General features: G+C 49.9%; 1 pseudogene; it reads left to right on the top strand.

The window, feature by feature from the left end:
* The first annotated feature begins 17,799 nt into the window (after positions 1–17,799).
* LOC138771208 (uncharacterized) lies at positions 17,800–25,253 on the top strand (annotated as a pseudogene).
* Positions 25,254–25,929: the final 676 nt, after the last annotated feature.

Here is a 25,929-nt window from a genome sequence, read left to right as displayed (position 1 = left end):
ACTGTAAGAGCGGTCACACTATGGTGTATATACTGTAAGAGCGGTCACACTATGGGGTATATACTGTAAGAGCGGTCACACTATGGGGTATATACTGTAAGAGCGGTCACACTATGGGGTATATACTGTAAGAGCGGTCACACTATGGGGTATATACTGTGCGAGCGGTCACACTATGGGGTATATACTGTAAGAGCGGTCACACTATGGTGTATATACTGTAAGAGCGGTCACACTATGGGGTATATACTGTAAGAGCGGTCACACTATGGTGTATATACTGTAAGAGCGGTCACACTATGGTGTATATACTGTAAGAGCGGTCACACTATGGTGTATATACTGTAAGAGCGGTCACACTATGGTGTATATACTGTAAGAGCGGTCACACTATGGTGTATATACTGTAAGAGGGGTCACACTATGGGGTATATACTGTAAGAGCGGTCACGCTATGGTGTATATACTGTAAGAGCGGTCACACTATGGGGTATATACTGTAAGAGCGGTCACACTATGGGGTATATACTGTAAGAGCGGTCACACTATGGTGTATATACTGTAAGAGCGGTCACACTATGGGGTATATACTGTAAGAGCGGTCACACTATGGTGTATATACTGTAAGAGCGGTCACACTATGGGGTGTATATACTGTAAGAGCGGTCACACTATGGGGTATATACTGTAAGAGCGGTCACACTATGTGTATATACTGTAAGAGCGGTCACACTATGGTGTATATACTGTAAGAGCGGTCACACTATGGTGTATATACTGTAAGAGCGGTCACACTATGGGGTGTATATACTGTAAGAGCGGTCACACTATGGGGTGTATATACTGTAAGAGCGGTCACACTATGGGGTGTATATACTGTAAGAGCGGTCACACTATGGGGTATATACTGTAAGAGCGGTCACACTATGGTGTATATACTGTAAGAGCGGTCACACTATGGGGTGTATATACTGTAAGAGCGGTCACACTATGGGGTATATACTGTAAGAGCGGTCACACTATGGTGTATATACTGTAAGAGCGGTCACACTATGGTGTATATACTGTAAGAGCGGTCACACTATGGGGTGTATATACTGTAAGAGCGGTCACACTATGGGGTATATACTGTAAGAGCGGTCACACTATGGGGTGTATATACTGTAAGAGCGGTCACACTATGGGGTATATACTGTAAGAGCGGTCACACTATGGTGTATATACTGTAAGAGCGGTCACACTATGGGGTGTATATACTGTAAGAGCGGTCACACTATGGGGTATATACTGTAAGAGCGGTCACACTATGGTGTATATACTGTAAGAGCGGTCACACTATGGTGTATATACTGTAAGAGCGGTCACACTATGGTGTATATACTGTAAGAGCGGTCACACTATGGTGTATATACTGTAAGAGCGGTCACACTATGGGGTATATACTGTAAGAGCGGTCACACTATGGTGTATATACTGTAAGAGCGGTCACACTATGGGGTATATACTGTAAGAGCGGTCACACTATGGTGTATATACTGTAAGAGCGGTCACACTATGGTGTATATACTGTAAGAGCGGTCACACTATGGTGTGTATATACTGTAAGAGCGGTCACGCTATGAGGTATATACTGTAGGAGCGGTCACACTATGGTGTATATACTGTAAGAGCGGTCACACTATGGTGTATATACTGTAAGAGCGGTCACACTATGGGGTATATACAGTAAGAGCGGTCACACTATGGTGTATATACTGTAAGAGCGGTCACACTATGGGGTATATACTGTAAGAGCGGTCACACTATGGTGTATATACTGTAAGAGCGGTCACACTATGGGGTATATACTGTAAGAGCGGTCACACTATGGGGTATATACTGTAAGAGCGGTCACACTATGGGGTATATACTGTAAGAGCGGTCACACTATGGTGTATATACTGTAAGAGCGGTCACACTATGGTGTATATACTGTAAGAGCGGTCACACTATGGTGTATATACTGTAAGAGCGGTCACACTATGGTGTATATACTGTAAGAGCGGTCACACTATGGGGTATATACTGTAAGAGCGGTCACACTATGGTGTATATACTGTAAGAGCGGTCACACTATGGAGTATATACTGTAAGAGCGGTCACACTATGGGGTATATACTGTAAGAGCGGTCACACTGGAGTATATACTGTAAGAGCGGTCACACTATGGGGTGTATATACTGTAAGAGCGGTCACACTATGGTGTATATACTGTAAGAGCGGTCACATTATGGGGTATATACTGTAAGAGCGGTCACACTATGGTGTATACACTGTAAGAGCGGTCACACTATGGGGTGTATATACTGTAAGAGCGGTCACACTATGGTGTATATACTGTAAGAGCGGTCACACTATGGGGTATATACTGTAAGAGCGGTCACACTATGTGTATATACTGTAAGAGCGGTCACACTATGGGGTATATACTGTAAGAGCGGTCACACTATGGGGTATATACTGTAAGAGCGGTCACACTATGGGGTATATACTGTAAGAGCGGTCACACTATGGGGTATATACTGTAAGAGCGGTCACACTATGGTGTATATACTGTAAGAGCGGTCACACTATGGGGTATATACTGTAAGAGCGGTCACACTATGGGGTATATACTGTAAGAGCGGTCACACTATGGGGTATATACTGTAAGAGCGGTCACACTATGGTGTATATATACTGTAAGAGCGGTCACACTATGGGGTATATACTGTAAGAGCGGTCACACTATGGGGTATATACTGTAAGAGCGGTCACACTATGGTGTATATACTGTAAGAGCGGTCACACTATGGTGTATATACTGTAAGAGCGGTCACACTATGGAGTATATACTGTAAGAGCGGTCACACTATGGTGTATATACTGTAAGAGCGGTCACACTATGGGTTATATACTGTAAGAGCGGTCACACTATGGTGTCTATACTGTAAGAGCGGTCACACTATGGTGTATATACTGTAAGAGCGGTCACACTATGGGGTATATACTGTAAGAGCGGTCACACTATGGAGTATATACTGTAAGAGCGGTCACACTATGGGGTATATACTGTAAGAGCGGTCACACTATGGTGTATATACTGTAAGAGCGGTCACGCTATGAGGTATATACTGTAGGAGCGGTCACACTATGGTGTATATACTGTAAGAGCGGTCACACTATGGTGTATATACTGTAAGAGCGGTCACACTATGGGGTGTATATACTGTAAGAGCGGTCACACTATGGGGTATATACTGTAAGAGCGGTCACACTATGGGGTGTATATACTGTAAGAGCGGTCACACTATGGGGTATATACTGTAAGAGCGGTCACACTATGGTGTATATACTGTAAGAGCGGTCACACTATGGGGTGTATATACTGTAAGAGCGGTCACACTATGGGGTATATACTGTAAGAGCGGTCACACTATGGTGTATATACTGTAAGAGCGGTCACACTATGGTGTATATACTGTAAGAGCGGTCACACTATGGTGTATATACTGTAAGAGCGGTCACACTATGGTGTATATACTGTAAGAGCGGTCACACTATGGGGTATATACTGTAAGAGCGGTCACACTATGGTGTATATACTGTAAGAGCGGTCACACTATGGGGTATATACTGTAAGAGCGGTCACACTATGGTGTATATACTGTAAGAGCGGTCACACTATGGTGTGTATATACTGTAAGAGCGGTCACGCTATGAGGTATATACTGTAGGAGCGGTCACACTATGGTGTATATACTGTAAGAGCGGTCACACTATGGAGTATATACTGTAAGAGCGGTCACACTATGGGGTATATACAGTAAGAGCGGTCACACTATGGTGTATATACTGTAAGAGCGGTCACACTATGGGGTATATACTGTAAGAGCGGTCACACTATGGTGTATATACTGTAAGAGCGGTCACACTATGGGGTATATACTGTAAGAGCGGTCACACTATGGGGTATATACTGTAAGAGCGGTCACACTATGGAGTATATACTGTAAGAGCTGTCACACTATGGTGTATATACTGTAAGAGGGGTCACACTATGGGGTATATACTGTAAGAGCGGTCACACTATGGGGTATATACTGTAAGAGGGGTCACACTATGGAGTATATACTGTAAGAGCGGTCACACTATGGTATATATACTGTAAGAGCGGTCACACTATGGTGTATATACTGTAAGAGCGGTCACACTATGGGGTATATACTGTAAGAGCGGTCACACTATGGTGTATATACTGTAAGAGCGGTCACACTATGGGGTATATACTGTAAGAGCGGTCACACTATGGGGTATATACTGTAAGAGCGGTCACACTATGGAGTATATACTGTAAGAGGGGTCACACTATGGAGTATATACTGTAAGAGCGGTCACACTATGGTATATATACTGTAAGAGCGATCACACTATGGAGTATATACTGTATGAGCGGTCACACTATGGAGTATATACTGTATGAGCGGTCACACTATGGGGTATATACTGTAAGAGCGATCACACTATGGGGTATATACTGTAAGAGCGGTCACACTATGGGGTATATACTGTAAGAGCGATCACACTATGGGGTATATACTGTAAGAGCGGTCACACTATGGGGTATATACTGTAAGAGCGGTCACACTATGGAGTATATACTGTAAGAGCGGTCACACTATGGTGTATATACTGTAAGAGCGGTCACACTATGGGGTATATACTGTAAGAGCGGTCACACTACGGGGTATATACTGTAAGAGCGGTCACACTACGGTGTATATACTGTAAGAGCGGTCACACTACGGGGTATATACTGTAAGAGCGGTCACACTACGGGGTATATACTGTAAGAGCGGTCACACTATGGTGTATATACTGCAAGAGCGGTCACACTATGGTGTATATACTGTAAGAGAGGTCACACTGTGGGGTATATACTGTAAGAGCGGTCACACTATGGGGTATATACTGTAAGAGCGGTCACACTATGGTGTATATACTGTAAGAACGGTCACACTATGGTGTATATACTGTAAGAGCGGTCACACTATGGTGTATATACTGTAAGAGCGGTCACACTATGGTGTATATACTGTAAGAGCGGTCACACTATGGTATATACTGTAGGAGCGGTCACACTATGGTGTATATACTGTAAGAGCGGTCACACTATGGTGTATATACTGTAGGAGCGGTCACACTATGGAGTATATACTGTAAGAGCGGTCACACTATGGGGTATATACTGTAAGAGCGGTCACACTATGGGGTGTATATACTGTAAGAGCGGTCACACTATGGTGTATATACAGTAAGAGCGGTCACACTATGGGGTATATACTGTAAGAGCGGTCACACTATGGGGTATATACTGTAAGAGCGGTCACACTATGGTGTATATACTGTAGGAGCGGTCACACTATGGTGTATATACTGTAAGAGCGGTCACACTATGGGGTATATACTGTAAGAGGGGTCACACTATGGGGTCTATACTGTAAGAGCAGTCACACTATGGTGTATATACTGTAAGAGCGGTCACACTATGGTGTATATACTGTAAGAGCGGTCACACTATGGGGTATATACTGTAAGAGCGGTCACACTATGGTGTATATACTGTAAGAGCGGTCACACTATGGGGTCTCTACTGTAAGAGCGGTCACACTATGGAGTATATACTGTAAGAGCAGTCACACTATGGTGTATATACTGTAGGAGCGGTCACACTATGGTGTATATACTGTAGGAGCGGTCACACTATGGTGTATATACTGTAGGAGCGGTCACACTATGGGGTATATACTGTAAGAGCGGTCACACTATGGTATATACTGTAAGAGCGGTCACACTATGGTGTATATACTGTAGGAGCGGTCACACTATGGGGTATATACTGTAAGAGCGGTCACACTATGTGTATACTGTAAGAGCGGTCACACTATGGGGTATATACTGTAGGAGCGGTCACACTATGGGGTGTATACTGTAAGAGCGGTCACACTATGGGGTATATACTGTAAGAGCGGTCACACTATGGGGTATATACTGTAAGAGCGGTCACACTATAGTGTATATACTGTAAGAGCGGTCACACTATGGGGTGTATATACTGTAAGAGCGGTCACACTATGGGGTATATACTGTAAGAGCGGTCACACTATGGTGTATATACTGTAAGAGCGGTCACACTACGGTGTATATACTGTAAGAGCGGTCACACTATGGGGTATATACTGTAAGAGCGGTCACACTATGGTGTATATACTGTAAGAGCGGTCACACTATGGTATATATACTGTAAGAGCGGTCACACTATGGTGTATATACTGTAAGAGCGGTCACACTATGGTGTATATACTGTAAGAGCGGTCACACTATGGGGTGTATATACTGTAAGAGCGGTCACACTGGTGTATATACTGTAAGAGCGGTCACACTATGGTGTATATACTGTAAGAGCGGTCACACTATGGTGTATATACTGTAAGAGCGGTCACACTATGGGGTATATACTGTAAGAGCGGTCACACTATGGGGTATATACTGTAAGATCGGTCACACTATGGGGTATATACTGTAAGAGCGGTCACACTATGGGGTATATACTGTAAGAGCGGTCACACTATGGTGTATATACTGTAAGAGCGGTCACACTATGGTGTATATACTGTAAGAGCGGTCACACTATGGGGTATATATACTGTAAGAGCGGTCACACTGTGGTGTATATACTGTAAGAGCGGTCACACTATGGTGTATATACTGTAGGAGCGGTCACACTATGGGGTATATACTGTAAGAGCGGTCACACTATGGGGTATATACTGTAAGAGCGGTCACACTACGGTGTATATACTGTAAGAGCGGTCACACTATGGGGTATATACTGTAAGAGCGGTCACACTATGGTGTATATACTGTAAGAGCGGTCACACTATGGTATATATACTGTAAGAGCGGTCACACTATGGTGTATATACTGTAAGAGCGGTCACACTATGGTGTATATACTGTAAGAGCGGTCACACTGTGGTGTATATACTGTAAGAGCGGTCACACTATGGTGTATATACTGTAAGAGCGGTCACACTATGGTGTATATACTGTAAGAGCGGTCACACTATGGTGTATATACTGTAAGAGCGGTCACACTATGGGGTATATACTGTAAGAGCGGTCACACTATGGTGTATATACTGTAAGAGCGGTCACACTATGGTGTATATACTGTAAGAGCGGTCACACTATGGTGTATATACTGTAAGAGCGGTCACACTATGGTGTATATACTGTAAGAGCGGTCACACTATGGAGTATATACTGTAAGAGCGGTCACACTATGGTGTATATACTGTAAGAGGGGTCACACTATGGGGTATATACTGTAAGAGCGGTCACACTACGGTGTATATACTGTAAGAGCGGTCACACTATGGGGTATATACTGTAAGAGCGGTCACACTATGGGGTATATACTGTAAGAGCGGTCACACTATGGTGTATATACTGTAAGAGCGGTCACACTACGGTGTATATACTGTAAGAGCGGTCACACTATGGTGTATATACTGTAAGAGCGGTCACACTATGGGGTATATACTGTAAGAGCGGTCACACTATGGGGTATATACTGTAAGAGCGGTCACACTATGGAGTATATACTGTAAGAGCGGTCACACTATGGGGTATATACTGTAAGAGCGGTCACACTATGGTGTATATACTGTAAGAGCGGTCACACTATGGGGTGTATATACTGTAAGAGCGGTCACACTATGGTGTATATACTGTAAGAGCGGTCACACTATGGGGTATATACTGTAAGAGCGGTCACACTATGGTGTATATACTGTAAGAGCGGTCACACTACGGTGTATATACTGTAAGAGCGGTCACACTATGGTGTATATACTGTAAGAGCGGTCACACTATGGAGTCTATACTGTAAGAGCGGTCACACTATGGTGTATATACTGTAAGAGCGGTCACACTATGGGGTATATACTGTAAGAGCGGTCACACTATGGTGTATATACTGTAAGAGCGGTCACACTATGGGGTATATACTGTAAGAGCGGTCACACTATGGGGTATATACTGTAAGAGCGGTCACACTATGGGGTATATACTGTAAGAGCGGTCACACTATGGTGTATATACTGTAAGAGCGGTCACACTATGGGGTATATACTGTAAGAGCGGTCACACTATGGTGTATATACTGTAAGAGCGGTCACACTATGGTATATATACTGTAAGAGCGGTCACACTATGGTATATATACTGTAAGAGCGGTCACACTATGGTGTATATACTGTAAGAGCGGTCACACTATGGTGTATATACTGTAAGAGCGGTCACACTATGGTGTATATACTGTAAGAGCGGTCACACTATGGTGTATATACTGTAAGAGCGGTCACACTATGGTATATATACTGTAAGAGCGGTCACACTATGGGGTGTATATACTGTAAGAGCGGTCACACTGGTGTATATACTGTAAGAGCGGTCACACTATGGTGTATATACTGTAAGAGCGGTCACACTATGGTGTATATACTGTAAGAGCGGTCACACTATGGGGTATATACTGTAAGAGCGGTCACACTATGGGGTATATACTGTAAGATCGGTCACACTATGGGGTATATACTGTAAGAGCGGTCACACTATGGGGTATATACTGTAAGAGCGGTCACACTATGGTGTATATACTGTAAGAGCGGTCACACTATGGTGTATATACTGTAAGAGCGGTCACACTATGGGGTATATATACTGTAAGAGCGGTCACACTGTGGTGTATATACTGTAAGAGCGGTCACACTATGGTGTATATACTGTAGGAGCGGTCACACTATGGGGTATATACTGTAAGAGCGGTCACACTATGGGGTATATACTGTAAGAGCGGTCACACTACGGTGTATATACTGTAAGAGCGGTCACACTATGGGGTATATACTGTAAGAGCGGTCACACTATGGTGTATATACTGTAAGAGCGGTCACACTATGGTGTATATACTGTAAGAGCGGTCACACTATGGTATATATACTGTAAGAGCGGTCACACTATGGTGTATATACTGTAAGAGCGGTCACACTATGGTGTATATACTGTAAGAGCGGTCACACTGTGGTGTATATACTGTAAGAGCGGTCACACTATGGTGTATATACTGTAAGAGCGGTCACACTATGGTGTATATACTGTAAGAGCGGTCACACTATGGTGTATATACTGTAAGAGCGGTCACACTATGGGGTATATACTGTAAGAGCGGTCACACTATGGTGTATATACTGTAAGAGCGGTCACACTATGGTGTATATACTGTAAGAGCGGTCACACTATGGTGTATATACTGTAAGAGCGGTCACACTATGGGGTATATACTGTAAGAGCGGTCACACTATGGTGTATATACTGTAAGAGCGGTCACACTATGGGGTGTATATACTGTAAGAGCGGTCACACTATGGTGTATATACTGTAAGAGCGGTCACACTATGGGGTATATACTGTAAGAGCGGTCACACTATGGTGTATATACTGTAAGAGCGGTCACACTACGGTGTATATACTGTAAGAGCGGTCACACTATGGTGTATATACTGTAAGAGCGGTCACACTATGGAGTCTATACTGTAAGAGCGGTCACACTATGGTGTATATACTGTAAGAGCGGTCACACTGTGGTGTATATACTGTAAGAGCGGTCACACTATGGGGTATATACTGTAAGAGCGGTCACACTATGGTGTATATACTGTAAGAGCGGTCACACTATGGGGTATATACTGTAGGAGCGGTCACACTATGGTGTATATACTGTAAGAGCGGTCACACTATGGTGTATATACTGTAAGAGCGGTCACACTATGGTGTATATACTGTAAGAGCGGTCACACTATGGTGTATATACTGTAAGAGCGGTCACACTATGGGGTATATACTGTAAGAGCGGTCACACTATGGTGTATATACTGTAAGAGCGGACACACTATGGGGTATATACTGTAAGAGCGGTCACACTGTGGTGTATATACTGTAAGAGCGGTCACACTATGGGGTATATACTGTAAGAGCGGTCACACTATGGGGTATATACTGTAAGAGCGGTCACACTATGGGGTATATACTGTAAGAGCGGTCACACTATGGTGTATATACTGTAAGAGCGGTCACACTATGGGGTATATACTGTAAGAGCGGTCACACTATGGTGTATATACTGTAAGAGCGGTCACACTATGGGGTATATACTGTAAGAGCGGTCACACTATGGGGTATATACTGTAGGAGCGGTCACACTATGGGGTATATACTGTAAGAGCGGTCACACTATGGGGTATATACTGTAAGAGCGGTCACACTATGGGGTATATACTGTAAGAATACAGGGATCATCTTCTTCAGCTCAGTGTCTTATCGCCCTGATGATATTCATCACTTATTAGCAATTATCGCCCTCTGGTGGACACAGGCAGGAATTACAGACAACATGAGGCTGCATATACTGGTCCATTATATCTCCTGCTTATTACAGGCCTCTGTCCTCTCCTGCTCCAATCCATATTGGGGATATAACGGATCAGGACTGTCACCTACAGGAGTCCTGGAATAAGGAGTCTCTAAAGGATGTTACTGGATGCTGTGGCTGTGGATAGGTGTGACTGTGGATAGGTGTGACTGTGGATAGATGTGGCTGTGGATAGGTGTGGCTGTGGATAGGTGTGACTGTGGATAGGTGTGACTGTGGATAGGTGTGACTGTGGATAGGTGTGACTGTGGATAGGTGTGACTGTGGATAGGTGTGACTGTGGATAGATGTGACTGTGGATAGGGGGAGGGCTGTGGATAGATGTGACTGTGGATAGGTGTGACTGTGGATAGGTGTGACTGTGGATAGGGGAGGGCTGTGGATAGGTGTGACTGTGGATAGGTGTGACTGTGGATAGGTGTGGCTGTGGATAGGTGTGACTGTGGATAGGGGAGGGCTGTGGATAGGTGTGACTGTGGATAGATGTGACTGTGGATAGATGTGACTGTGGATAGGTGTGGCTGTGGATAGGTGTGACTGTGGATAGGTGTGACTGTGGATAGATGTGACTGTGGATAGGTGTGACTGTGGATAGGTGTGACTGTGGATAGGTGTGACTGTGGATAGATGTGACTGTGGATAGGTGTGACTGTGGATAGGTGTGACTGTGGATAGGTGTGACTGTGGATAGGTGTGGGCTGTGGATAGGTGTGACTGTGGATAGGTGTGACTGTGGATAGATGTGACTGTGGATAGGTGTGGCTGTGGATAGGTGTGACTGTGGATAGGTGTGGGCTGTGGATAGGTGTGACTGTGGATAGGTGTGACTGTGGATAGGTGTGGCTGTGGATAGGTGTGACTGTGGATAGGTGTGACTGTGGATAGGTGTGACTGTGGATAGGGGAGGGCTGTGATAGTAGAAGGTTTCCCACGTAGGACCTACTTTTCTGGAATGATGGAGGTTCTGAGGATAGACCTGATCTCCTGAGAGGTTGGGTGAGGCTGATGGTCGCTTCCTCCAGGTGCTGATCAGCGATTTCTCTGGATTATTTCGGTAACTCCATCCGATACCTGGATACAAAACCAGAAGTTTTCAGGCAGATGAACGGAGAATAACCAGCTGCGCCCAGTTCAGCCGGGAGATCGTGCCAGTCCTCGCCATTCTCAACCTGTTGATAAAGATCTTACATAGACCACTTCATTGTGCATAAGCTGTTGTGCAAAGTGATAGTCCTGGGTGAGGGCGGCCCGTGATGGGTGAGGGGCGGCCCGTGATGAGTGAGGGCGGCCCGTGATGGGTGAGGGGGGGCCCGTGATGGGTGAGGGGCGGCCCGTGATGGGTGAGGGGCGGCCCGTGATGGGTGAGGGGCGGCCCGTGATGGGTGAGGGGCGGCCCGTGATGGGTGAGGGGCGGCCCGTGATGGGTGAGGGGCGGCCCGTGATGGGTGAGCGGCGGCCCGTGATGGGTGAGGGCGGCCCGTGATGGGTGAGGGCGGCCCGTGATGGGTGAGGGGGGGGCGTGATAGGTGAGGGGCGGCCCGTGATGGGTGAGGGCGGGCCCGTGATGGGTGAGGGGGGGCCCGTGATGGATGAGGGCGGCCCGTGATGGGTGAGGGCGGCCCGTGATGGGTGAGGGGGGGGCCCGTGATGGATGAGGGGCGGCCCGTGATGGGTGAGGGCGGCCCGTGATGGGTGAGGGCGGCCCGTGATGGGTGAGGGCGGCCCGTGATGGGTGAGGGGGGGGCGTGATGGGTGAGGGGCGGCCCGTGATGGGTGAGGGCGGCCCGTAATGGGTGAGGGGGGGCCCGTGATGGATGAGGGCGGCCCGTGATGGGGGGGCCGTGATGGGTGAGGGGCGGCCCGTGATGGGTGAGGGCGGCCCGTGATGGGTGAGGGGGGGCCCGTGATGGGTGAGGGGGGCCCGTGATGGGTGAGGGGGGCCCGTGATGGGTGAGGGCGGCCCGTGATGGGTGAAGACTCGGGTATGAATAGGGCATGGATCAGGTAGTGTGGATAGGACGTGGACCCCACTGGAAGGATCAGGCAGTATGGATAGGAAGTGGACTCCACTGGAGGGATCAGGCAGTATGGATAGGACGTGGACTCAACTGTAAGGATCAGGTAGCATGGATAGGACGTGGACCCCACTGGAGGGATCAGGCAGTATGGATAGGGCGTGGACCCCACTGGAGGGATCAGGCAGTATGGATAGGGCGTGGACCCCACTGGAGGGATCAGGCAGTATGGATAGAGTGTGAACTCCACTGGAGGGATCAGGCAGTATGGATACAGTGTGGACTCCACTGGAGGGATCAGGCAGTATGGATAGGGAATGGACCCCACTGGAGGGATAAGGCAGTGTGGATAGGGCGTGGACCCCACTGGAGGAATCAGGCAATATGGATAGGGTGTGGACTCCACTGTAAGGATCAGGTAGCATGGATAGGGCGTGGACCCCACTGGAGGGATCAGGCAGTATGAATAGGGCGTGGATGCCACTGGAGGGATCAGGCAATATGGATAGGGCGTGGACCCCACTGGAAAGATCAGGCAATATGGATAGGGGGTGGACCCCACTGGATGGATCAGGTAGTGTGGATAGGATATGGACCCCACTGGAGGGATCAGGCAGTATGGATAGGGCCTGGAATCCACTGGAGGGATCCAGTAGTGTGTATAGTAAAGGACCCCACTGGATGGATCAGGCAGTATGGATAGGGTGTGGACCCCACTGGATGGATCAGGCAGTATGGATAGGGTGTGGACCCCACTGGATGGATCAGGCAGTATGGATTAGGCGTGGACCCCACTGGAGGGATCAGGCAGTGTGGATAGGGCGTGGACCCCACTGGATGGATCAGGCAGTATGGATTAGGCGTGGACCCCACTGGATGGATCAGGCAGTATGGATAGGGTGTGGACCCCACTGGATGGATCAGGCAGTATGGATTAGGCGTGGACCCCACTGGAGGGATCAGGCAGTGTGGATAGGGAGTAGCAGTGATCTTTCCTTCTGGCTTTGGTGATATAAGTGGAGAATTCTCTCTCTATTTTTCCCCATTTTTCTGCACTTGTTCCAACCCAATAAGCTCTGCCCCAGCGTCGCTTTGGTGGGGTGTATGCCAGAATGACCAGATTGATGGTGGTAGGCATCCAGGACAATATTGTCCTCTGGCTTTGGGTTAAGGATCTGACGTAACCCTTTCACTGGAGGTTGGATCCATGGAGTTATGTGGATCAGTTGTTTTTGGATAAAAAGTAAGTAAGAAAGTTCCACGTCAGGATAAGCTTGTTCTTCAGTGAGAATCTCCAAAAACTTGGCTTTCATCCTGGATTCCTTGTAGATGGATCTGGAAGAGATTGAGAAGAGACCTTGAAGGAGAGCTCTGCTGAGGGAACTCGCTGTACAAGGAAGGTGTCTCCACTTCTTCTGTCATTGTGGGGCGCTTCTTCTCCAACAGGCAGATGGGATGAGGAATCTGCCCCATAGATGGATTTGCCTCTTCTGTACTTGAAGCAACAGTTTGCTTCAAGTACAGGAGTCCTGGAGCAGTACGGAGGAGTCCTGGAGCAGTACGGAGGAGTCCTGGAGCAGTAAGGAGGGGTCCTGGAGCAGTATGGAGAGGTTGGAGTATGCAGTAAGGAGAGGTCCTGGAGCAGTACGGAGAGGTTGGAGTATGCAGTAAGGAGGGGTCCCGGGGCAGCACAGAGGGCTCTCGGAGTATGCAGTAAGGAGGGGTCCCGGGGCAGCACAGAGGGCTCTCGGAGTATGCAGTAAGGAGGGGTCCCGGGGCAGCACAGAGGGCTCTCGGAGTATGCAGTAAGGAGAGGTCCGGGGGCAGCACAGAGGGCTCTCGGAGTATGCAGTAAGGAGGGGTCCCGGGGCAGTACAGAGGGCTCTCGGAGTATGCAGTAAGGAGGGGTCCCGGGGCAGCACAGAGGGCTCTCGGAGTATGCAGTAAGGAGGGGTCCGGGGCAGCACAGAGGGCTCTCGGAGTATGCAGTAAGGAGGGGTCCCGGGGCAGCACAGAGGGCTCTCGGAGTATGCAGTAAGGAGGGGTCCCGGGGCAGCACAGAGGGCTCTCGGAGTATGCAGTAAGGAGGGGTCCCGGGGCAGCACAGAGGGCTCCCGGAGTATGCAGTAAGGAGGGGTCCGGGGGCAGCACAGAGGGCTCCCGGAGTATGCAGTAAGGGGGGGTCCTGGAGCAGTACGGAGAGGTTGGAGTATGCAGTAAGGAGGGGTCCCGGGGCAGCACAGAGGGCTCCCGGAGTATGCAGTAAGGAGGGGTCCGGGGGCAGCACAGAGGGCTCTCGGAGTATGCAGTAAGGAGGGGTCCGGGGGCAGCACAGAGGGCTCTCGGAGTATGCAGTAAGGAGGGGTCCGGGGGCAGCACAGAGGGCTCTCGGAGTATGCAGTAAGGAGGGGTCCCGGGGCAGCACAGAGGGCTCCCGGAGTATGCAGTAAGGGGGGGTCCTGGAGCAGTACGGAGAGGTTGGAGTATGTAGTGCAATCCTGAGGATCGGATGCACATCGGTGTCCTGTGATGCTACAGGGACAAGCAGGGGTGTGACTAGAAATGGCCGGGCCCCATAGCAAACTTTTATTTGGGGCCCCCCGTTCCAGATTGACCACTAAGTCATCAAGTTTATTCAAAACTGCAAGGGCTTGTCAGGAGTGGTTGCAGGTAAAACGGACATTTGCAGAACCTGGGAGGCCCACATGGCCACCTAATGCTGCAAATGATGACAGCTCAGGAGGCCCAGTGTACTGCAGGAGCAGGCAACAGGGCCCCCTGATACAGTGGGCCCCATAGCAGCTGCTATAGCTGCTACAGCTGTAGTTACGCCCCTGTGTATAAGGACCATTACGCTGTGGACTAGCTGGGGTAGTAGAGGCATTTGGATGCTTTGGAGCACTTAAAGGGATTCTCTGGAGACTCATTAAGGGGAGACACGGCTCCTCCACTTAGTGTGTGCGTATATAGTTAGGCCATCAGTATGTGGGGTATATATATTAGATTCCTGGGGCAGTTGGGCAGTCAGTATGTGGGGTATATACTAGATCTGTGGGGCAGTTGGGCAGTCAGTATGTGGGGTATATATTAGATTCCTGGGGCAGTTGGGCAGTCAGTATGTGGGCTATATATTAGATTCCTGGGGCAGTTAGGCAGTCAGTATGTGGGCTATATATTAGATTCTTGGGGCAGTTAGGCAGTCAATGTGAAGGGTATATATTACATTTATGGGGCAGTTGGGCCTGGATCTGTGCTAATGCCCCCACCAACCTGCTGGGTTATATCTGTACCAGTCACAGTGTACTCACATCTTTTCCATTACAGATAAATTTGTCCCGTAAAGGGAAAGTTTTGAGGCATTGGATGATGTTACGTGTGTGGACTCCAGTGCCTGTGCCAGTTCCTAAAGGGTCTTCCATGCCCCCCCCCTGCAGTGTCTCCTCTATACAACCCGCATTCAGTCAGTCATTCTCCAGGCCGGCTTCTCCTTCTTGCCATTCCCCAGACGCCAGAAATGCCCCCACAGTGTTTTTGGTTTTCCAATCTTTTGGGGTGTTTTGGGTTATACACTACAGATGGCTGAAGCCTATCACCGACCCCAGCTTCTTTCCCTCAGTCACGTCTTCATTGCAGTGCTTTTCCTTTAGTTGCTTACGGCCGAGCACAAGATCGCCAAGTGGCAGGGAGAGAGGCTGGGGGAAGATCAAGATGGGGAGAGGGGTCAGGGGCAGATCAGGGTGGGGAGAGAGGCCGGGGGAAGATCAAGATGGGGAGAGGGGTCAGGGGCAGATCAGGGTGGGGAGAGAGGCCGGGGGAAGATCAAGATGGGGAGAGGGGTCAGGGGCAGATCAGGGTGGGGAGAGAGGCCGGGGGAAGATCAAGATGGGGAGAGGGGTCAGGGGCAGATCAGGGTGGGGAGAGAGGCCGGGGGAAGATCAAGATGGGGAGAGGGGTCAGGGGCAGATCAGGGTAGGGAAAGAGGCCGGGGGAAGATCAAGATGGGGAGAGGGGTCAGGGGCAGATCAGGGTGGGGAGAGAGGCTGGGGGAAGATCAAGATGGGGAGAGGGGTCAGGGGCAGATCAGGGCTGGGAGACAGGTCAGGGGCAGATCAGGGCGGGTGGGGAGAGAGGCCGGGGGCAGATCACGGCTGGCAGGGAGAGAGGCCGGGGGCAGATGAGGACGGGGAGAAAGGCTGGGGGCAGATCAGGGCACGCGGGGAGAGAGGCCGGGGGCAGATCAGGGCCGGGAGAAAGGCTGTGGGCAGATCAGGGTGCTCCATATATGACCAATACCGCCATACTGTGACTGGATAACACTGCCACACCAGACCTGACCAATACCACCATACTGTGACTGTAAAACACCGCCATACCAGACCTGACCAATACCACCATACTGTGACTGTATAACACCGCCATACCAGACCTGACCAATACCGCCTTACTGTGACTGTATAACACCGCCATACCAGACCTGACCAATACCGCCTTACTGGGACTGTATAACACCGCCATACCAGACCTGACCAATACCGCCTTACTGGGACTGTATAACACCGCCATACCAGACCTGACCAATACCGCCATACTGTGACTGTATAACACCGCCATACCAGACCTGACCAATACCGCCTTACTGTGACTGTATAACACCGCCATACCAGACCTGACCAATACCGCCTTACTGTGACTAGATAACATGACTAGAGATTTTCGAACATTGGAAAAACTTAGGTTCTATAGAACTCGAACCTTGTCGAACCTTCCGCATTTGTTTCCCGATGCCTTCCCGGTCCGCGGGGAAGGAGGAGACATCCCGGGTACCGCCTGGAATTCCGGGATTTAACCTTTTACCTAGGCTTAATCCCGGAATTTCAGGCGGTACCCGGGATGTCTCCTCCTTCCACACGGACCTGGAAGGCATCAGGAATCAAATGCGGAAGGTTCGACAAGGTACGAGTTCTATAAATAAAAGTGGGGGAGCCATCTTTATTACACTGGGACTGTATTCTACGTTTATCAACTACGCCACAACTTTCAAACAGCCCGCCAGTCAAAACGTGGGAAAGCTGCCCGAAAGCGCGGGAAGGATTATCTAAAAGTCCGTCAAAGCCTCAGCGCTGCCACCTAGCGGAACTTAGCAGCCTCAAGTTGTTTCCAGGTGGGCCCCTGATGGTGAGACACCTCCTTGCTTGCACTTCTGGCGCAGTCATGATTGTGGAGGACGACGCCCATGTACGTCCCCTGCGCTTCACTAGAAGTCATGACTCCACCTTTGGATGTGACAAGATGGCGAGCGGGGAGCCGCAGGACATGGACACCACGTTCCCTGCGGACTTGGGGATTATCGGAGCCCCAACTGGGAGTCCTGGTTTCAGCCGGCCTGCTCTGTTCTTGTTCTCTCCTATCACCTCTCTCTATACTTCTTCTATTGCACGCTTCACCCACTCACAGTGCACTTTGGATACACTGAGGAGGGAAGTCACATGGGAGACAGGAAGAGTAAGTCAGTCTTAGTCAGAACCCCGTATGGGTAGGAAGCAAGACAAGACGTAGATCACAGTTTCTTCTCAGTAACGCTACACAACACTATGCAGTGTTAAACCCTTTCAAGAGAGGACAAGTCAGTTAGAGACAACCTCAACCCACGCCGTGGACTAGGTAACAAGGTCTGGGCCTTGTGTCACCCTCTAGGACGGGTCTCCCAAATCTAGTGGTGGTGTTAAGACTAACAAGTCAATACATGGGCACAAGTATTCTCTTCTTCTTCTTCTTCTTCTAAGTATTCTTCTACCTCATCCTCCAACATCCTGGCAGAGCACAGTACTACTTGGGTTGAGACTCTCACGACATCCTCCTCTCTGCTACTCTGCTTCTTTGTATCACTCAACACGCTACTCATTCAGCACGACTGTACTCTTCACTCTATTCCTGTTGCAGATCTGGTTATTGTCCTATCCGGTGTATTATCCAGTGCTTTATCAAGGGAACTATCAAGTGTAACTTATCTTGTCAATGTAAGGCTATGTTCCCACTGTGTATGAATCCGTCCGTAGATCGTACGCCGCCGTACAGGTGCAGCTGAAACTACGGGCGTGGGAAAAATAGACATGCGCCCGATGCGTACACACCGCGAACATACGCCCGCAGTACAGTTCTGCTTCCCTGGCTTGTTTTGTAGCGATCTGAGGCAGCTCATTTACTTGGAAATCTTCGCCCCGTAAACCACACAGAACCTTTTGGATTGAAAAATCAAGTTTAATTTGGCTGAAATAAGTTCTCCGTACAGGACCGCAGGGAAATCCACGGCCGTGAGTTTCAACATTTCCGTCCTCAAACAATGGTCTTTTTTCACGGCGCCGTATACGATCCGGCCGTAAGCTCATACGTAGTGTGCACTGTACAGGCGTATATCATATACTTTCAAGCAAACGCATCAACCTGAAAACTACCTGCGAATATTCGCGGTTCGCACCACGGCCGGACACATACGTAATGTGAACATAGCCTAAAGCTGTATAACTCGCTGCACACAAGTACTTTCCAAGTAAAACTAAGCTCATTTATGGTAAAGAGACTCCGTGATTCTTCACCTCACACCAACACAGTATATACCACATCCTTGGGACGTTTCCCTCTTTCTGGGGGTGGCGGGTCCTACTACACCGCTCTGTCCATCCATGACTACACTATCCCAAGGGACACCGTAGCAGCCCGACAGGTCACTGTCCACAGGGGAACAAGGTACAACCAGCCTTCACATCGCCATCACATCTGTGTGCCCACCAGGTACTGGCGTCACGTCACCAAATCCTTAAGGTCCGGCTGTATCTCGGCCATCCTTCAACAGAGTGACGTCACACACTACCACCTAGCAAGTGACCGGCCGATCCTCGGACACATCACCACATGAGTACGAGGATTTCTTCAGAACACTTCACCACTTCCTGGCAGAGTACATTAGGCAGGGGCCCTACTGTTCGGCCCCTGACACCTGTTACTGTTTCTTCTATCAGCTCACCTATCTACCTGTTGAAATTCTATTGTTGAGTTTTATTGCACAAGTACCTGAGTATTGTTTGTGACTATGTTTGCACTTAAATACCTTCGATAAGTAACGTTTGAATGTTGCTTAAAGTGGGGCACCTGTGAGAAGTCAACTTTCTTCACTTCTCTAGGGACTGAAGACATCTGTTGCCATTCAGCAGATGATAGGGTTAATAGCTGGCAGCCACAGGTAGTGCGACGTCACATGTGCTGGACACACCCTGTAACGTTTCCATTCTTGTCCAATCCGGAAGCCATGGCGTCTGCTGACCTGAGGGACGAGCTGCTCTGCTCCATCTGTCTGAATCCTGTAACCCTAAGATGTGGACACAACTTCTGCCGGGACTGTATTCATCAGGTCCTGAATACACAGGACGGGACTGGGGGTTATTCCTGTCCTCAATGTAGAACAGAGTTCCGGGAGCGTCCGGCACTGATAAAGAACATAACTCTGTGTAATGTAGCAGAACGTCTCTTGTCTACTCAGCCGCATCAGGAGATCACCGGGATCCGCTGCACTTACTGTGAGGACTCTCCTGTCCCTGCTGTGTGATCCTGTCTGCTGTGTGATAAACACCTGAGATATCACAGCAAGTCTCCAGAACACGTCCTGACCGCTCACAGCAAGTCACCAGAACACGTCCTGACCGCTCACAGCAAGTCACCAGAACACGTCCTGACCGACCCCAGCAAGTCACCAGAACACGTCCTGACCGACCCCAGCAAGTCACCAGAACACGTCCTGACCGACCCCAGCAAGTCACCAGAACACGTCCTGACCGACCCCAGCAAGTCACCAGAACACGTCCTGATCGCTCACAGCAAGTCACCAGAACACGTCCTGACCGACCCCAGCAAGTCACCAGAACACGTCCTGACCGACCCCAGCAAGTCACCAGAACACGTCCTGACCGACCCCAGCAAGTCACCAGAACACGTCCTGACCGACCCCAGCAAGTCACCAGAACACGTCCTGACCGACCCCAGCAAGTCACCAGAACACGTCCTGACCGCTCACAGCAAGTCACCAGAACACGTCCTGACCGCTCACAGCAAGTCACCAGAACACGTCCTGACCGACCCCAGCAAGTCACCAGAACACGTCCTGACCGATCCCAGCAAGTCACCAGAACACGTCCTGACCGACCCCAGCAAGTCACCAGAACACGTCCTGACCGACCCCAGCAAGTCACCAGAACACGTCCTGACCGACCCCAGCAAGTCACCAGAACACGTCCTGACCGACCCCAGCAAGTCTCCAGAACACGTCCTGATCGCTCACAGCAAGTCACCAGAACACGTCCTGACCGACCCCAGCAAGTCACCAGAACACGTCCTGACCGACCCCAGCAAGTCACCAGAACACGTCCTGACCGACCCCAGCAAGTCACCAGAACACGTCCTGACCGCTCACAGCAAGTCTCCAGAACACGTCCTGACCGCTCACAGCAAGTCACCAGAACACGTCCTGACCACTCACAGCAAGTCACCAGAACACGTCCTGACCGACCCCAGCAAGTCACCAGAACACGTCCTGACCGCTCACAGCAAGTCACCAGAACACGTCCTGACCGCTCACAGCAAGTCACCAGAACACGTCCTGACCGCTCACAGCAAGTCACCAGAACACGTCCTGACAGACCCCAGCAAGTCACCAGAACACGTCCTGACCGATCCCAGCAAGTCACCAGAACACGTCCTGACCGCTCACAGCAAGTCACCAGAACACGTCCTGACCGATCCCAGCAAGTCACCAGAACACGTCCTGACCGACCCCAGCACTTCCCTGGAGAAGAAGAAATGTTTCGTCCATAAGAAGGTTCTGGAATATTACTGCACTGATGACGACGCTTGTATCTGTGTGTCCTGCAGTCTGGCCGGAGATCATCGGGGACACCGGGTGGAGATGCTGGATGAGGCCTCCGAGAAGAAGAAGAAGAAGCTGAGAAATGTTCTGAGAAAACTGATGACAAAGAGAGAGAAGACTGAGGAAAGAGTCCGGAGTGTGGAGGAGCGCAGGAGAAAAGCTCACGAGAAAGCATCCGGAGAAGCCGAGAGAGTCACTGCCCTGTTTATAGACATCAGGAGACGGCTGGACAACCTGGAGAAGAGGGTCCTGAGGGAGATCTCCAACCAGAAGGAGCAGCTGTCACTGTCACTGTCTGATGTCATCCAGAAGCTGGAGATAAAGAAGGAAGAGCTGTCCAGGAAGATGAGGCACATTGAGGAGCTGTGTAACATGGCGGATCCACTGACTGTCTTACAGGATCCAGACACAGGTGACTTGTGTGATCCTGAGGAGGAGGGAGGTGATAAGGACACAGGGGGGCATGATACCACACATGATGTAGATGTGATTACAGGGATGTTACATGCAGGTTTCTCCGATATAGTGACACATCTACTGACTGCCTCACCCCCAAACCCAGAGACACATCTACTGACCATCTCACCCCAAAAACCAAAGACACATCTACTGACCATCTCACCCCCAAACCCAGAGACACATCTACTGACCATCTCACCCCCAAAACTAGAGACACATCTACCGACCATCTCACCCCCAAACCCAGAGACACATCTACTGACCATCTCACCCCCAAAACTAGAGACACATCTACCGACCATCTCACCCCCAAAACCAGAGACACATCTACCGACCATCTCATCCCCAAAACCAGAGACACATCTACTGACCATCTCACCCCCAAAACTAGAGACACATCTACCGACCATCTCATCCCCAAAACCAGAGACACATCTACCAACCATCTCACCCCCAAAACCAGAGACACATCTACCGACCATTTCATCCCTATAAACAAGAGACACATCTACCGACCATCTCACCCCCAAAATCAGAGACACATCTACCGACCATCTCATCCCCAAAACCAGAGACATCTACCGACCATCTCATCCCCAAAACCAGAGACACATCTACCAACCATCTCACCCCCAAAACCAGAGACACATCTACCGACCATTTCATCCCTATAAACAAGAGACACATCTACTGACCATCTCACCCCCAAAACTAGAGACACATCTACCGACCATCTCATCCCCAAAACCAGAGACACATCTACCAACCATCTCACCCCCAAAACCAGAGACACATCTACCGACCATTTCATCCCTATAAACAAGAGACACATCTACCGACCATCTCACCCCCAAAATCAGAGACACATCTACCGACCATCTCACCCCCAAAATCAGAGACACATCTACCGACCATCTCACCCCCAAAACCAGAGACACATCTACCGACCATCTCACCCCCAAAACCAGAGACACATCTAGCGACCATCTCACCCCCAAAACCAGAGACACATCTACCGACCATCTCACCCCCAAAACCAGAGACACATCTACCGACCATCTCATCCCCAAACCCAGAGACACATCTACTGACCATCTCATCCCCAAACCCAGAGACACATCTACTGACCATCTCACCCCCAAAACTAGAGACACATCTACTGACCATTTCACCCCCAAAACCAGAGACACATCTACCGACCATCTCACCCCCAAAACCAGAGACACATCTAGCGACCATCTCACCCCCAAAACCAGAGACACATCTACCGACCATCTCACCCCCAAAACCAGAGACACATCTACCGACCATCTCATCCCCAAAACCAGAGACAGATATGCGATGCCCTGGCCCCTGGGGGCCACTTCCGCAGTGCTGGTGTTATGAGCGGGCAATGACCGGGGCAGCTGCAGGGGTTATACTTGTCACGGTATAGGCCTGAGGACAGCACAGCTGTAGGGCCGGTCTGTGGAATCTGCGGGTGATGATGGGCATGCGATTCTTCGCTGCACTTAGTCAGGGCACCAGTTAGTGGACACCAATGCCGGGGTTCAGTAACAGCGGTTTTATTATAGATGAGGTAACTAGTAGCAACAGTTCTGTCCGGATGCAACCGGGTATATAGCAGGCTGTGACAAATAAAGCAGGAGTGGTGCTGCATAGGCTGTGAGAATACGTGCCGGATGATGGGAGTAGGAGTATGAGAGAAATAGCGTTGCTGGGTGGATTAGCTTGAGAATAATACTTGCTGTGAATCCTTGCAGCGATGAGGAGAGATAACGGAATGACACCCAGATGAGAGAGAAGAATCCGGACACTTGAGCAGGCAGATACAGCCGAAGACTTGAATATAGCAGAGCACCTGATCCACACTTCTAGTGGTGAAGTGGGAGCTGCAGAGAAGAAGCCCAACTCCTCTGAGGTAGGAGAGGGACGACACACATCCTCCTTGCTTGGAAGCAGGGGGAAGACTAACTTGTTAGGAGGAAGTGGGAGGTCACATGGTTGCTCCTGGCCAGAGCTAGTCGGCCATTGGAGGAACCATGGTTACAGGTCACGTGATCAACAGCCTTGCATACCACTGTACAATGCAATAATACACAGGAATACATGAGAATACACATGAGAATGCACATTACCAGAGAATACTAGGGGAAAACCAGCAGCAGTTGCAGTGCAAACACTTACCAGAACAGGCATTGACACAGCAAGAGAAATGGCCATAATAGGAGTAGTAGTCTGCATGTTCTGGGACACTGCAGATATACTACCCATCTCACCCCCAAAACCAGAAACACATCTGACCATCTCACCCCCAAAGACAACAAGGTCACCGCCCCCCAGTGGTCACACACAAGCGTCACATGTGTCAGGTGCACAATATAGGGGCCATGGTGTAATAGTCAGGACTGGGGGTGAGGGAGGACAGGAGGGATCTATGGGGAGGGTCCTGCAGACATATTACTGGATATAAACACAGCTCATAATAATCTCCTTATATCAGACGACCTGAAGACTCTAACCTGGACAGATACAGAGCAGAGTCGTCCAGTAACAGCAGAGAGATTCCGGGATTATTCTCAGGTGATGAGCAGCCGGGGATTCTCCTCAGGGCGACATTACTGGGATGTGGAGATCAGAGGATCAGCATCATGGAGTGTGGGGATGTGTTACCCCAGCATAGCCAGGGGAGGGGGCAGCAGTCATTTATTGGATATAACAAGAAGTCCTGGTGTTTGGATGGAGGGGGGTGTAATATTCAGACTGTAGTGATGCATGGCAGCAAGAAGATCCAGTTACCTCAGATCTCCAGTGATGTAGTCAGGATCTGTGTGGATTATGACGGTGGGCGGCTGTCCTTCCATGAACTATGTGACCCCATTAGACACTTACACACCTTCTCCGCCACCTTTACCGAGCCCCTCCATGCTGTGTTATGTGTAGGTAAGGGTTCTATAGAGATATCCGGGGGAGGAGAAGCTGAGAAGCCATCATCATAGAGGAAATCTGCCCAGAGACTGGTGACATCACAAGAAGCAGGATCTGATTGGGGGAGCACTCAGCCTGCAGGTGGCAGCAGTGGGAGGTATTCTGTCCTCATGCAAAACAATTAAAGCAGAAACCATCCAAAACGGACAAATTCAATGGACGAGAGAGATCAGAAGCTTCTGTCCTACAAGGCTCCTATGTGCAAATGTAACATCACCGAGAAGACATTATAGACTAGAGAACTGTGTGCTGTCAGTCTGTAATAATCTGCTAATTCTTATAATCTTACAAGTCAACTTTTTTTGTTCTTAAGGTTACAAACCCACTTGCCGGATCTGCAGCGAGTCTCCTTGCAGATCCCGGCCCTATACTTTCATTAGCAGAGAAACTCGCAGCAGGGATGTACATCCCTGCTGCGATTTTGTCTGCAGCCCGCCCCATTAACCCCCTAGCCGCCGGACATTATACATTACCGGGTCCCCGTTCCTGCTTGCTTTGGGGCTCCCGCTGTCTTCACGGCCCGCCCGGCCAATCAGTGCGCTGCGGCGGGGCAGCACACTGATTGGCTGGGCGGAACGTGCTGGGAGCCGCCGAAGCAAGCAGGAGCGGGGACCTGGTAATGTATATCCTGCCCGCCCCCCCTGCAGCCCGGATCGCCCCCGGACGTCCGATCGCCCCCCACACCCCCCGGCCATACGATCGCCCCCCCGCACCCCCTGGCCCTACGATCGCCCCCCCGCAGCCCCCGGCCGCACGATCGCCCCCCGCAGCCCGTGCGGCCGGGGGGTGCGGTGGGCGATCGTGCGGTCGGGGGGTGCGGGAGGCAATCATGCGGCCGGGGGCTGCGGGGGGCGATCGGGGCTGCAGGGGAAGCGATCGTGCGGCCGGGGGCTGCGGGGGGCGATTGTACGGCCGGGGGGTGCGGGGCTGCAGGGGGGGCGGGCAGGATATACATTACCAGGTCCCCGCTCCTGCTTGCT

The sequence above is a fragment of the Dendropsophus ebraccatus genome, chromosome 1, assembly GCF_027789765.1.
Source record: "Dendropsophus ebraccatus isolate aDenEbr1 chromosome 1, aDenEbr1.pat, whole genome shotgun sequence".
NCBI classification, from domain to species: domain Eukaryota; kingdom Metazoa; phylum Chordata; class Amphibia; order Anura; family Hylidae; genus Dendropsophus; species Dendropsophus ebraccatus.
The sequence above is the reverse complement of the archived record's forward strand: the minus strand, read 5'-3'. Positions and strand labels throughout refer to the sequence as shown.